The 10,531-nt window shown below is 46.0% G+C and overlaps 1 non-coding gene across 1 annotated transcript; it reads left to right on the top strand.

Annotated features, from left to right (window-relative positions):
* The first annotated feature begins 9,000 nt into the window (after positions 1-9,000).
* Positions 9,001-9,119, top strand: LOC135101697 (5S ribosomal RNA). Its single transcript, XR_010269372.1, has one exon. It is a non-coding gene; the product is annotated as a 5S ribosomal RNA (ribosomal RNA).
* Positions 9,120-10,531: the final 1,412 nt, after the last annotated feature.

Raw genomic sequence — 10,531 nt, 5'->3', positions numbered from 1 at the left:
GCAGTAGACAGGAGACGCCCATTGAATCAGCACCAGCACCAGCCAGGCAGATACTCGTACACACTAAGCACATAGTTTGGCCTCGAGGACTTGAAAGAGTAGAGAGCAAATATGCATTTCTACACACATGTTTGCCTTGAAATCAACATGTCAGTCATCGGCAGGAGGAAGTTACTGGTGCACGTGACGGTACACTCCTACTCTCTTTGGTGCTGCGTCCTCTGTGCGGCAAAAGTCACGTGGGAGGGATGTACTCAGACTCAAAGGAGGACTGGGGTGGTGGTGTGGGTGGTAGTAGCAGCCTGCTTCACCACCACCTTCCTCGCCTCGCTCCAGTAAGCACCCCAGTTTTTATTTTCCTCTCAGAAGTTCGCTCAGGAGAGGGATATATATTTCAGTGCGGTCACCTGAGAATGCTGGATTAATATGCTGACACCTGGAGCTACAATGAAGAGAGAGAGAGAGAGAGAGAGAGAGAGAGAGAGAGAGAGAGAGAGAGAGAGAGAGAGAGAGAGAGAGAGAGAGAGAGGAAAGGGAGTACGTGTGTGTCGAGATGTTCTTATTTACATGGATGTGGTACGCAATACGTCTCTCTCTCTCTCTCTCTCTCTCTCTCTCTCTCTCTCTCTCTCTCTCTCTCTCTCTCTCTCTCTCTCTCTCTCTCTCTCTCTCTCTCTCTCTCTCTCTCTCTCTCTCTCTCTCTCTCTCTCTACTTCTCATTGTATTCCACTTCTGGTGTTGTATGTCTTCAGTTCAACTCGCACTGCACTGCGCGGCGTGACCTGTTCTCACGTAGGTATATGCTAATGTTCGTCATGCACTGGTTAAAGGCCTGTTGTATTTGTGCACGTACTTACAACGAGAGAGAGAGAGAGAGAGAGAGAGAGAGAGAGAGAGAGAGAGAGAGAGAGAGAGAGAGAGAGAGAGAGAGAAGAGGGGAATTGGATGTGGGAGGAAGAGAGGCAGCAGAAAACGAGAAAAAAATCTGCATAAAATCTACGTCTACAAATATCCATATTCTCTCTCTCTCTCTCTCTCTCTCTCTCTCTCTCTCTCTCTCTCTCTCTCTCTCTCTCTCTCTCTCTCTCTCTCTCTCTCTCTCTCTCTCTCTCTCTCTCTCCCTCCCTGCCTCCCGCTATCCCATACTGAAACCCATACGTAACAAGACGCGCCACATAATCGTCAGTTTTCCGCACCACCCGCTCTAGACGCTGCCCTTTTAATGAGCATGTTGCCTTGCCCCGTTTTTTGTCACCACCAACCACAACCAGCGCCGGCGTGATGTCCCCCAGGCGTCTTGAGAGGGAGGGGCAGCGCCGTAAGTCACCGCCGCGCTCCTCTTGGCTGGGCTGAGTTTGGATGGTGACGGGCGGGTGCTGCTCCTGGCGTGTCGTTCTTGTCAAGTTGTGTGGCTCGTTAGGTCTCGCCGAGGAGATATTGTTAATTCTGAGGTTCTTTTAGCGTGGCTCCCGAAAGAACTGCACTAGAGGGAGTAGGTAGATAGGTTGGTGAAGGGGAGGAAATAGCTAGATAGATTGGTGAAGGGGGAGAGATAAGTAGATAGGATGGTGAAGGGGAGGAGTAGATAGTTGGTAGATAGGAGTGAGAGAAAAAGAGAAGAGGATGGAGGAATATGGGTGTTTGAGTGTGCATGTGTGAGTGTATGTGTATATGCACTGTGTATTGAGACGTGGTTGTTGAGATTGATGTTAAATAATGTATTCTCAGTTGTTTCTGCATCTTACCAGCACTGATTTCAACATATTGGAGGTTACTGTGTGTTTTCAAGGTGGTTTTTATAATACCATTGACAATTTGACAAGGATTCTATACCATCAAGAAGAAACCCCCCAACACAATTCCGTCCTGTCCCCATGAAATAAAAATAAAAATCCATCTGGTCACTTTAAGAAGTCCAGTGGGTTTAAATAGACGAGTTTAAGTGTACAAGACAAGGACAGGAGCTGGTGCCTCTTTCTCAGCATGTGAAGATTACATGGGCTTACACGTGTGTTTTACTTAATGGCCTTTTGCAATATAATTTTCTAGGGAATTATGTAAAGGGGTATGTGTTCTATTTCTAGCTCTCTGCCTGTGTGTGTGTGTGTGTGTGTGTGTGTGTGTGTGTGTGTGTGTGTGTGTGTGTGTGTGTGTGTGTGTGTGTGTGTGTGTGTGTGTGTAACCTTTTCCTTCCTCCCTTCCCCCTTTCCATGTGGTAACTTGTGACACCTTCGCCCTCCGCGCCCAGCATATTGCCAGCTCCGGACCCCGTGACCCGGCGACCCTCGAGTTCCCTGGGGTGCTTAAGAAGGTGTTTCAGGTGTATATTTTATGTGTTATTCATGACTCTCTCTCTCTCTCTCTCTCTCTCTCTCTCTCTCTCTCTCTCTCTCTCTCTCTCTCTCTCTCTCTCTCTCTCTCTCTCTCTCTCTCTCTCTCTCTCTCTCTCTCTCTCTCTCTCTCTCTCTCTCTCTCTCTCTCTCTCTCTCTCTCTCTCTCTCTCTCTCCCCGGCAAGTATCGGGTGAAACATCGCAGTTCCCCATAAAACTCACTCCATATTCTCATGATCACCGTTTTCTATTGATTTGCAGGATCGGTGCTGCCTCGTAAATCAGTTCTATAACCACGATAATTTATTAATTCAATGGCTCACACTATATTCCTTGCCATTCTATCCCTCGTTAAGTGTCCTCCTCCTTCTCCTCCTCCTCCTCCTCGTCGTGGTCGTCGTCGCCACAAGACCATAAGAAGCAGCAGTTGTCAACGCTCTTGGTTCCCGCTTAGCTTATCTCTGTCGGGCTACAGCTCCCTCTTCCTATCTCATTGCTGAATATTCAAGTGCGTCCGGCAAGCAGCGGTAACATCAGCAGCAGCAGGAGGACGAGCCTGAGAGAGAGAGAGAGAGAGAGAGAGAGAGAGAGAGAGAGAGAGAGAGAGAGAGAGAGAGAGAGAGAGAGAGAAAGACGGGTTTTGGAGGAAAAGGAGTGGCAAGGGAAAGAGGAAAATGAGTTTTTTTTTTGTTTTAAGTAGATATGCGATGCTGTGTGTGTGTGTGTGTGTGTGTGTGTGTTTAAGATCAGTGTCGTTACCGCTGGGGGAGTGTGTTTAGGGAGGAAGGGGAGGAGGAGGAGGAGAAGGAGAAAGAGGAGGAGGAGGAGGAGGGCATGATTAAGTGTAAATTGCTTGGGGGAGGAGGAGGAGGAGGAGGAGAAGGAGGAGGAGGAGGCGCAGGACAGAAGACATGGAAAGTGTGAGAAATAACACGGAAGAGGAGCGAGGGAGGGAGGGAGAGAGGGAGGGAGTAAGAAATAAAAGGGAGGAGGAGGAGGAGGAGGAGGAGGAGGGAGGCGGCGTCACAGGTATGTAGTAACTTTAATCACAGCCAGGTATCCTCTTCTGGCCAGGTTAATTGGAAAAGGTAGGCCTCAGGCAGCGCGCTTCAATTTCTCACTCAGATATAAATTCAATCCTGGCCTTTCTATAGCTTACTGACGCATTTATATTTTCCCTTCCTTACTCTTGCTTTAGTTAATATTTATCTAGTTTTCCAGACCAGGTTGTGATTTTCCTTTATTTCTTTTGTGTGTTTGTCTGGTTCTGTGTCTGTATCTGTATCTGTGTGGCTCTCTCTCTCTCTCTCTCTCTCTCTCTCTCTCTCTCTCTCTCTCTCTCTCTCTCTCTCTCTCTCTCTCTCTCTCTCTCTCTCTCTCTCTCTCTCTCTCTCTCTCTCTCTCATTAAGATAGGGAGCAGCAGGTAGACAGGTGTGGGTTGAAGGCACTGGGGTGAGGGAGAGCGGCGTGGAAGTTGGATACAGATGCCCTGGGGTGAGTGAGGGCAGGGAGGTGGTGGATAGGCAGGGGCGTCGGTAATGGCCCTACTCCCTCACTTGTCTCTCTTGGTGCCCCAGAAGCTTGACCTGCCGTGCCCTGTGATTTTCTGAGGCACGACTTGTGAGAATTACTGCTAACCTAATCTAACCTGATCTTAACTTAAGGAAACGTAAGCTAACTTTAACTTACCTTAATTCACATTATGTTATCTAAGCTAGCCAATCCTAAACTAATCTGACTTAAATTAACATACCTAATCTTACCTGATCTTACTCTGTCTATATTATTTTACATTATTTTATCTAACTTAACCTAACCTAATTTTGTCTAGCTTAACCTAACCTAACCTATTTTAAGCTTACGTTGCCTTAAATAACATTATATTGTTGTACATAACGTAACCTTATCGCACGTTACCTTACTTTACCTTGTTTTATTATCTTACTTCACCTTACCAAACTTATTATTTTTTCCCCTCCCTTCCCTTTCCCTTTCCTTTCCTTCCCTTCCCCTCCCTTCCCTTTTCTTCCCTTCCCTTTCCTTACCTTATCTTACCGTACCTTACCTAACTTAACTAACTTAACCTAACCTAACCTAACCTAACCTAACCTAACCTCAAATAACCTAACATAACCTCACCTTGCCTCACCTTACCTTACATTACCTAACCTAACCTAACGTAACTTTATCCAGCATAACTAGGTCAATTATGAGGTGCAAAAGAATTAAGGTAAAGGATTTGCAAGGGGAGAACGACAGATAGTTCAAGGAAAGGGAGATTCAAGGAAGAGGTGAACGCATAAGGAGGGAAAGGAAGGGAGGGAAGAAACATTTTAGCATTAGCTTGGTGTCTAGGGCGAGTCGCGGCCCGGATATAAAAGAAGCATTTTTTAGGTGCTCAGATTAACACCAGGAGAAGGAGGAGGAGGAGGAGAAGGAGGAGGAGGAGGAGGAGGAGGAGGAGGAGGAAAGGCTGCCTACGTGAGGTGAGAGAGTGAGTGATTTTTCTCTTCTTATTTTTTTCTCTTTTTTTTTTTTAAGATGTCGAGTTCATGAGTGCAATATTAATGAAGTCATAAAGTTTTCTCTCCTCGGCATTGTTATATCTTCTCCCACACTACTTTTTTTTCTTTCTATCTCTCTCTTTCTCTTTCACCATCTCGCTTCTCCCTTATTTAGGTGTCAGTTTGATTTGCTATATTTTCTCTGTCTTCTTCTCTCATCCAATTCTCTCATCTTTCACCCCGCGTCATTATTCTCTAACCGTGGGAGGTAAGGCATAACAGAGAGAGAGAGAGAGAGAGAGAGAGAGAGAGAGAGAGAGAGAGAGAGAGAGAGAGAGAGAGAGAGAGAGAGAGAGAGAGAGATGTATCCACGCACTAAATCAGATGAAAACACTACTTCAAGACAGGTAAGTTCATTGAAGCTAGTAGAGTGCAGGTGAGTCATGGCCGTATGCAAGTCATCTCAATCAGGTGTTTAGCATAGATCGGCCGGGCGGTGGTTGACGCGGAGCAGGGCTGGGAAGGGTGGGCAGGTGAGCAGTGAGGCAAGGTGGCTGCCCAGGTGTTAACGAGGTGTTTGTTTCCGAGGTGAAGGATGGTAACCTGTTCTGAGTAGCGTGGGATGAGTATGTCAGGTGGAGAGAGAGAGAGGTGATGGGTAGAGGGAAGGGGTGGGAGGTGGTACTGGTGGTAAGATGGAAGAATTCAGATGATTTTGATTCTCTCTCTCTCTCTCTCTCTCTCTCTCTCTCTCTCTCTCTCTCTCTCTCTCTCTCTCTCTCTCTCTCTCTCTCTTTCTCTCTCAATTATTCGTAGCTAAGACGTGAGATGAAGTATACAGTTGTCTAGTCTAGTCTTGCCTTCAGCTGCTGCTTGCGGGTGCTTGTGTGTGTTTGTGGCCCTGCAGCAGTACATCTCGCCCACCACACCCCGATAGTCTGCTCTCTGCTCAACACGCCACACCATGACCCGTATCTTAACCACACTACACTGCGCTGCATCTCCCCGCACTGTACCTTTCCTTGCTGCAGCATATCAACCCCAGTCCTCGCCATGAACAGTAAATCAAGTAGCACATCACCCGAACACCCCCGCGCACCACCAGACAGCAGTTAACACCCACACACACCCTTTCTTCACTAGCAATACATTACACAACACAACATGGTTCGCACACACTTCACTACACGCACACACTTACGTAGTACCAACAGACATACACTCGCTTGCACGCTTCACTCAACTCCTCTTTCTATTCCTCCTCCTCCTACTCCTCCTCTTTCTCCGTTACACAACCTCAAGCAAGATTGCATCACTGCACAAAGCATATCTCCGCTCATATGTCTTATTTGTCTTCACTCACCTCGCAGCTGCACGTGAGCAAAATTGAGCTTTCTCCGTCTGATTGGCTAGGGTGGCTGGAAGCGCCGCCCTCGCCATGCCACTCACGTCTGCGTTTCACTTACCCTGACGGCGCTGGCTCGACCCGTCCTGCGCCCACCCCCTCCCCCAGACACCTCGGTTTTATTTCGCGTGACCCCAATTAAGGGCGGACCTAATCAAGAGCGCACCTACAATATCCAGAGGAAGGAAGTGGAGGCGAAGGAGGAATAAGGGGTCATGTTTGGTCCATTCTCTCTCTCTCTCTCTCTCTCTCTCTCTCTCTCTCTCTCTCTCTCTCTCTCTCTCTCTCTCTCTCTCTCTCTCTCTCTCTCTCTCTCTCTCTAATATAAGTTACACACTTACAAATTGCGACATCCGAACAGGGAGGAAGGATGACGTATCTTGTTTATGTTTTTCGATGTCGCCGTATTAGTCAGGCTTGAGTGATAATTTGCGTTCATAATGAGATGAGACGGATGTGCTGACTGCCTCGAGCACAACTTTGTGAGAGGGAGGTGACGAGGAATGAAACAGACTGAGTATAAGGTGACTGACGTGTACTTCCTTCCTTCTCACCTTGACACCTAAGAGAACTTGGTGTGAAAATTGTCTGATTCCTATTAATGTCCTTCCTTTGTATAATACTAGTACGTAATTTTTGTTCATGGTCCTCTATATGGAGAACTGTCAGCCGAATATCGTTGGAGGTTAAAATTTTTAAATTTTACTTTGATCTGAGTGGTGTAGAGTAAAAGAAGCTAATAAAGGTATTTGCGTGCATGGTACAAATTATATAACAAGGTTGATGAAGGTTAAATACTTGTTGTCAGTAATCTGGAGGGGACTAGAAGCAAGGAGTTCAAGCTCGGTATTGTTAGATTTATAATGGAAATAGGAAGACATTCGTTGACAAATAGACTTAGTAATGAAAATGGGGGAGTTTCAAAAAAACAAAATAAATATACGGATAGGGATGATATGTAGATAAAGATGATATTTAAATTGTATATTTTTATGTAAGAGGAGCACCAACCAGGAGTAGCAAAAACTATAAAAACCCCACTGAGGCGCCAGTCCCCAAAAAGAGGTCATAAATGATCATCGAATATTAAAGGATGAGTGTCTTGAAACCTCCCTCTTTAAAGAGTTCAAGTCATAGGAAGGAGGAAATATAGAAGTAGGCAGGGAGTTCCAGAGTTTATTAGAAAAAGGGATGAATGATTGAAAATACTGGTTAACTCTTGCATTAGAGAGGTGGACAGTATAAGGATACGAAAAGTAGAAAGTCTTGTGCAGCGAGGATGCAGGAGGGGAGGCATGCAGTTACAAGATCAGAAGAGCAGTTAGCGTGAAAATAGCGGTAGAAGATATGGAGAAGAAATGCAAGATGTATACTGGGACTGCCACGTGTAGGCGCACTAGCTTCTGGCCTTGCCCTGTGATCTTTTAAATCTTGCGAAACAACTAGTTTGCGTCAACCATTAATTTATTATTAGGTTGTTTTACATGTATTAACAAGTTATTCATTTAGTGTATATGCATATGACTGGTGGAGCTCGTTATTCGTTACTGGAGGTTAAAAAAAGATATCGCCTGAAGAACACAAGTCATAAATAAGCTTTCTCTCTCTCTCTCTCTCTCTCTCTCTCTCTCTCTCTCTCTCTCTCTCTCTCTCTCTCTCTCTCTCTCTCTCTCTCTCTCTCTCTCTCTCTCTCTCTCTCTCTCTCTCTCTCTCTTTCCCCGTTCCCCCTCCCCACACACACACACACACTTCCAATATAAACAGTCCAGCCGAACCTCTTTTTCCTCCCTGCCTCTTTGCATTAAAACCCACAAAGTGATTTGGGAGTCGCCTCAACGATGTGATGAACCCCGAAGGTCGCTCGGCTAGTCGTCCCCTGAGAGATGAGCAGGTCGTTTGGTGGTCGTTTCGGCGTGGTGACGAGCACGGGCCAGTCATTTGGGAGACCCGCCCCCCGCCGCCGTGAGCCCGGGAAGCCGTTCATTAGACGCGTCCCTCGCCCTGTCCCCCGCAGCTTACGAGGCACAGCATGTCCTCTGATATCTAACTATGTAATGTTGTTGACCTCCGCATGATGGGGTCTTGTGTGTGTGTGTGTGTGTGTGTGTCTCTCTCTCTCTCTCTCTCTCTCTCTCTCTCTCTCTCTCTCTCTCTCTCTCTCTCTCTCTCTCTCTCTCTCTCTCTCTCTCTCTCTCTCTCTCTCTCTCTCTCTCTCTCTCTCTCTCTCTCTCTCTCTCTCTCTCTCTCTCTCGCACACACACACACACACACACACACACACACACACACACACACACACACACACACACACACACACACACACACACACACACACACACACACACACACACACACACACACACACGTACGCACGCACGCACACGCACACACGCACGCACGCACACACGCACGCGCGCGTTCGCGTCAGTAAGTCCAGCGTAACCCTTTACTCAGCAGGCCACCGTTAGGCACTGATTGGCTATAAACCCCACCCTTCGAGAGAGAGAGAGAGAGAGAGAGAGAGAGAGAGAGAGAGAGAGAGAGAGAGAGAGAGAGAGACAGACAGACAGACAGACAGACAGGCACATATAATCAGAGCAGTAATTAGGCAGACAACGAGAACAAAACAAGAGAACAGTAATCACATACTAGCTAAAAGTATTCCTAGTCCGGGGCTAATGTGGATGAATCACGATACTGTGATTGACAATTGAGACTAGCTACCATGAATCACCCGTTAGTAACCAAGACCTCCCTTTGCCAACGACCATACTACGTTGAATACACCGCTTCTCGTCCGATCAGCGAAGTTAAGCAACTTTGGGTTCGGTTAGTACTTGGATGGGTGACCGCCTGGGAACACCAGATGTTGTTGGCATTCCAACATTTTTTTCTCTACGCAGATGAAGGTGCCTCTGCGCAGATGAAGGTGCCTCTGCGCAGTGAAGGTGTTTGCGCAGATGAAAGTGTGAACTACGTGAATCTCTGGGACGACTTCTATAATAAAACCTTTCCTATTCCAGGATGACGGTTTGCACTTCAACGGGGTGGGGGCAGCACGACTCGGGGGTCAGCTAAGTAACAAAGTTTCTAGTTTTAGGCCCTCTTCCCCCACCAAAAAAAAAAAAAAACTCCCAGCAGGATCGTGCAGCCTCATCCACGTAAACGACTCCCCAGCTACTCGAAATAAGCTTAAGGTCTTCTATGTGAACACTCGTAGCTTGCGTAACAAGTTTTCTGAGTTAGCAGAAATAGCGTTCACAGAAGACTACGATATAGTAGGCGTAACATAGTCATGGTTAAATGTAGAAATCTGGGACTATATAACAGAATATAAAATTCCCGGGTACATAATATTTAAAAAAAAAAAAAAAAAACGTGTAAACAAAAATGGAGGCGGCATTTTATTCTACATCAAAGCCAGCCTCAACCCAGTTCTTTTATCAAAACCTCTCATTGCAAACGTAGATGCTCTATTTATATCATTAAAGAATAATTACAGGACCAAACTAGCATTATCCCTTATGTACAGACCATCAGCCCAGCCAGTCCAAACTGACAACGAAATCTTCCACCAAATTAGCGAGATAAGTGACACACACGACGCCGACGCCGTAATCCTTGGAGATTTTAATCTACCAGTGACTAAGTGGGGCGAATCATTCACCTCACACCACGGACATGACCTGTATAATAACTTCAAAGAAAGTTCACTTACACAATTTGTGCAAAACCCGACACGTGATAACCATGTCCTTGACCTCGTGGTTGCTACGAATGATGAATTAATAGAAAATGTGAATGTCGGCGAGTTTAGTAACAGTGACCACCGCGCAATCACCTTCATTATAAACTTCATGGCTAATGAGACAAATATAAGCAAAGAAAAAGTCCCTGACCACAGAGAAGCAAATTTCTGTAAACTCAAATAAATTCTTAACCAAATCGACTGGAGTCACCTACTTACCACCACAGATATTAATGCTCACTGGAAATTTTTCATGGATAGATACTTAAAAGCAGTGCAAGAATGCCTACCCATGAAAAAATCGTCGTCTCACTAAAAACGTTAAGCCTAAGTGGTGAAACACACAAATACCTGAATGCTTGCGCGCCAAGAGGGATACCCAGAACAGATTCAAATCCTTCAGTAATAACGAAGAACACACGAAATTCGTTGAACTAAGACGTAAAGCAAAGAGGTTAATCAAGCAATGCAAAAAAGTCCACCGAGTTACATGTTGTGAACCAGAGTAAAACGAACCCCAAAAGAGAGTGATTACTTCAACT

The sequence above is a fragment of the Scylla paramamosain genome, chromosome 6 (genome assembly GCF_035594125.1).
Source record: "Scylla paramamosain isolate STU-SP2022 chromosome 6, ASM3559412v1, whole genome shotgun sequence".
In the NCBI taxonomy this organism is placed as follows: Eukaryota; Metazoa; Arthropoda; class Malacostraca; order Decapoda; family Portunidae; genus Scylla; species Scylla paramamosain.
The sequence above is the reverse complement of the archived record's forward strand: the minus strand, read 5'-3'. Positions and strand labels throughout refer to the sequence as shown.